This window comes from Pseudophryne corroboree, chromosome 1 (assembly GCF_028390025.1).
Source record: "Pseudophryne corroboree isolate aPseCor3 chromosome 1, aPseCor3.hap2, whole genome shotgun sequence".
Taxonomy (NCBI): domain Eukaryota; kingdom Metazoa; phylum Chordata; class Amphibia; order Anura; family Myobatrachidae; genus Pseudophryne; species Pseudophryne corroboree.
Genome location: NC_086444.1, coordinates 984,321,728 through 984,326,727, shown reverse-complemented (window position 1 = coordinate 984,326,727; position 5,000 = coordinate 984,321,728). Strand labels below are relative to the sequence as shown.

The 5,000-nt window shown below is 41.0% G+C and overlaps 1 protein-coding gene across 2 annotated transcripts in view; it reads right to left on the bottom strand.

Annotated features, from left to right (window-relative positions):
* Positions 1-5,000, bottom strand: part of LRBA (LPS responsive beige-like anchor protein) — a 1,108,277-nt gene that overhangs the window by 795,473 nt on the left and 307,804 nt on the right. The gene's annotated exons all lie outside the window — the stretch shown is intronic.

Genomic DNA, 5,000 nt, shown 5'->3' with positions numbered 1-5,000 from the left:
CAAGAACAATAACACAAAATAAGTTTGTGTTTGAAAATGCTGACACAAAGGCATACCATCAACACATATATATTTACAAAATAAACATAAATAATGATAGTGACACTGTCATGAACAGTCCTAAATAAAGAAAAATAGCTTGATCAATCTACTAAATAACAATAATAGCAGTAAAAAAACCTCAAATAAATGGAGTCATAATTAGTTCTTCATTCAAACCACTGGGAGCAGTTGAATTCAGTTTGTAAATCCATTCGCATTCACGTTGTAGAAGTATGCGATGTCTCTCTCCTCCCCTACGCAATGGGGGGATATGGACTATTGGCATACATCTAAAGTCCGCCATTGTGTGGCCACAAGTGACAAAATGTCTGGCTACTGGTGGTGTGCTAGAGTCTAACATATTGAAGGCCTTCTTAATTAAACTCCTGTGCATGGCTATGCGTTCTTTTAGCATACGGATGGTTTTACCCACATAGAGTTTATTGCAAGGACAGAGAATGATATATACCACATAGCGTGATTCACACGTCAATCGATGTCTTAGAATGTAGCTACTGTTGGTAATCGGATGTTTAAAGGTTTTTCCTAATAAAAGGAATCTGCAATTGGCACAGCCCGCACACTTATAGGCTCCTTTTTGCAGGGAAAGCCAGTGCGAATTAGTGTGTATACCAGGACTAATATCTGAAAATGTAATACGTTCCTTTAGGTTGCGACTTCTCTTGTAGCTAAAGAGAGGTAGATTTTTGCAACTTGGTCCAAGAATCGGGTCTGCTTGCAGTATGTGCCAGTGCTTAGTAATAGTCTTCCTAATTAAACCAGAAGTAATGCAATATGTAGTAGGAAAAACCAGTCTTGTACAAGCAACATCGTCACGTTGTGTGACCAAAAGGTCTTCCTGTTTCAGTAACAGACATCGATCAATTGCTTCTGCAACTTCATCTTTATTATAGCCCCGCTGGATGAAATTATCACCCATTTTTTGTAAGGCTGTTGGAAGTTTGGAAGGATCTGACGTAGTTCTCACAACTCTGACAAGTTGTGAGTATGGAAGTCCTTTTTTCAAGGGCCGTGGGTGAAAGCTGTCTACCAAAAGCAATGTGTTTTTTTCCGTGGGTTTCTTAAAAAGTTCCGTATGAAAGGTGTTGTTGCCAATGGATACCAAAACATCCAGAAATTCAATACTAACGGCACTGCTCCTACACGTGAAGGAAATATTGTCGACTTTATGATTTAATTGCTCCACAAACAGTTCTAAATCCACTGCTGTCCCTGACCAAACAAAAAACAAATCTATGTAACGAAAATAACAACTAATAAATCTAGAAAAAAGTGGATCTGATATAATGTACGTAGTTTCAAAATCATACATAAAAATGTTGGCATATGACGGCGCCATATTTGAACCCATGGCGGTTCCTTGAAGCTGTAAATAAAATGCATTGTTAAACAAAAAATTATTTTTATGTAGAATGATCTCCATAAGCAAAATCAAATAATCAACCGGTGGACCTTTATAGCTAGAACTGGTCATCACTACTCGGCGTACCGCATTAATGCCTTCAGTGTGGGTAATATTCGTATACAGGCTAGTTATGTCTAAAGAGACCAAAAGACAGTTATCTGGAGGAACCCCAAACTGTTTCAATTTCAACAAGAAATCAGTAGTATCTTTAAGATGATAGGGATTTTGTAGTACCACGGGTTGCAAAAAGTAGTCACAATATTGTGAAAGAGTTTGACACAGAGAGCCACGTGCCGAGATTATAGGTCTGCCAGGCGGGGAACTGAGAGACTTATGTATCTTCGGTAAAATATATAAAAGGGGGATTCTAGGAAAATCTTGTATCATAAAGTTTCTAGTGTGTTCATCTATCCACCCATTGGAAAAACCAAGCTCAATGATGGAATCAATTTCCCTTTTATAAAGACCAGTAGGATCAAAAGACAATTTTTTATAACATGTTTGAATAGACAGTTGTCTGTCCACCTCCCTGATGTAATCATCCTTATTAAGGACAACAATGCCTCCGCCTTTATCGGCGGGACGTATTATAATTTGTTGATTATTTTTTAAAGCCTGTATTGCTTTAATTTCATCAGCGTGTAAATTCTGAAATTGTTTTTTCTTGCGCCTGATCTTGGGTATTGTGTCCCTTTTTACTAAACGTATGAAAGTTTCTATAGCAGAATTATTACTCGGTGGATCAAATGTACTTTTTGTTGAAAAAGGTAAGTGTCTAGCGTTAATAGTGGTATTGCCTTGTGTGGAAAAAAAAATCTTTTAATCTGAGTTGTCTGTGAAATCTGTATAGTTCAGTCTCCCATTGGAAATCTGATTGTTGAAAAGTCTGTACAAAAGTTAATCCCTTGGATAACACCGTCTGTTCCGGCTGACTAAGGATATAATCTGAAAGATTAAAGACAACTATTTCTTCAGTGTTTTTGGTAATCTGTCTGGGCCCCTTCTTATGTTTGACCCCCCCCCCCCCCCCCCCCAAGTCTTAATTTAGATTTGGTGTATACCCTTATATGAGACGAACTTTGTGTTTGAACCAGGAAGCAGTGACATTGCCCGAGATTTGAGGCTGGTTCACAGCCTGGCGGATGTTGATTTTCGCAATGACGCGACATCACTTCCGGCATAGCGGCACCATCGTTAGTGCCTTGGAAATTCATCCCGGCGCTCGGGTTCCGCTTTTGGTGGATGTTGACAATCGCAGTTGCGCGACGTCACTTCCGGCACGACGGAACCAGCGTTAGTGGCTTTGGGAACTTTGTCCTGTTTCTTTGCTTCCACTCTGGTCCGCCTACATACTTTTGGGAGGGTTTTTCGAATTACTGGTAATTGGGATGAGCAGGTGTATTTCATTCACACTGATGGTATAGCTTTATAAGGACCTATGTTTGAGCATTATGATGTAGCTGACCCCATGATGAAGGTGTGACAACCGAAACGGGCCGTTGGGATGGCTGTTTGTTCCATGAATACTGCTCAGTGATTAACGATGAGTACTAAGCAATTTCTTCAAAAGGCCTGATAATGCTATTCGCTCAATAAATGTTTTTGCATTTTTTCTACCTGGTGGTGTGCTGGTCTCCTTATGTCTGACCCTCTTGGGTAAACATTGGGAACAAATAAATATATATATAATATATATATATATATATATATATATATATATATATATATATATATATATATATATATATATATATATACAAACAGAGAACCCAGCACTCACCAAAGTAAACTCACTTATCCTCAACAATTCAATAAATAAATGATGGGGGTTTAGTTGGTGGATTGGCCAATGCACGGAAGCCTGTATACCGATTCAAGGTACCCCACCTTCATACAGGTCCTACACTATCACAGAGTCTTAAAACCTGACTACCACACTGCTGCATCATCTGCCCGCTAGATGTAATGTGTACCTGCCACAGACTATATGGCTTTTAAAGGCACACTAGTCACCTATTGCACTGGCTCAAAGATGATTGCTAAAAAACAGCTGAGACAGGTTCAGGATAATAAAGTCCACACAGGGGTGCATGAGAAAGCTAGTGGCCACGGTTAATAAGAGCTAACCATAGATTAACCCCTTCATATACACACAGAGTAAAAACCACAGCACTCACCGCACCAGAAGCGGGGCTCAGCTATGCACTTACCACTCACAGGGTGGGGTGCATGTAACACTGCACTCTCCACCACAGAAGCGGGGTACACAGCTGTACTTACCACTCACAGGGCGGGGTGCATGTAGCCCATGACCACATCGCTCTAATAAATACAAACAGAGAACCCAGCACTCACCAAAGTAAACTCACTTATCCTCAACAATTCAATAAATAAATGATGGGGGTTTAGTTGGTGGATTGGCCAATGCACGGAAGCCTGTATACCGATTCAAGGTACCCCACCTTCATACAGGTCCTACACTATCACAGAGTCCAATTAGGTTTGATCAGATGCAGAACCCAATGCGTTTCTTCCCTTAGGACTTCCTCAGGGGTATTAGATCAATAAGCGTCTGAGACTATTATCTCCAGACGATATCCTTATTAAATGATCAAGATAAACCTAGACCAATATTGGACATGCACCCCTGTGTGGACTTTATTATCCTGAACCTGTCTCAGCTGTTTTTTAGCAATCATCTTTGAGCCAGTGCAATAGGTGACTAGTGTGCCTTTAAAAGCCATATAGTCTGTGGCAGGTACACATTACATCTAGCGGGCAGATGATGCAGCAGTGTGGTAGTCAGGTTTTAAGACTCTGTGATAGTGTAGGACCTGTATGAAGGTGGGGTACCTTGAATCGGTATACAGGCTTCCGTGCATTGGCCAATCCACCAACTAAACCCCCATCATTTATTTATTGAATTGTTGAGGATAAGTGAGTTTACTTTGGTGAGTGCTGGGTTCTCTGTTTGTATTTATTAGAGCGATGTGGTCATGGGCTACATGCACCCCGCCCTGTGAGTGGTAAGTACAGCTGTGTACCCCGCTTCTGTGGTGGAGAGTGCAGTGTTACATGCACCCCACCCTGTGAGTGGTAAGTGCATAGCTGAGCCCCGCTTCTGGTGCGGTGAGTGCTGTGGTTTTTACTCTGTGTGTATATGAAGGGGTTAATCTATGGTTAGCTCTTATTAACCGTGGCCACTAGCTTTCTCATGCACCCCTGTGTGGACTTTATTATCCTGAACCTGTCTCAGCTGTTTTTTAGCAATCATCTTTGAGCCAGTGCAATAGGTGACTAGTGTGCCTTTAAAAGCCATATAGTCTGTGGCAGGTACACATTACATCTAGCGGGCAGATGATGCAGCAGTGTGGTAGTCAGGTTTTAAGACTCTGTGATAGTGTAGGACCTGTATGAAGGTGGGGTACCTTGAATCGGTATACAGGCTTCCGTGCATTGGCCAATCCACCAACTAAACCCCCATCATTTATTTATTGAATTGTTGAGGATAAGTGAGTTTACTTTGGTGAGT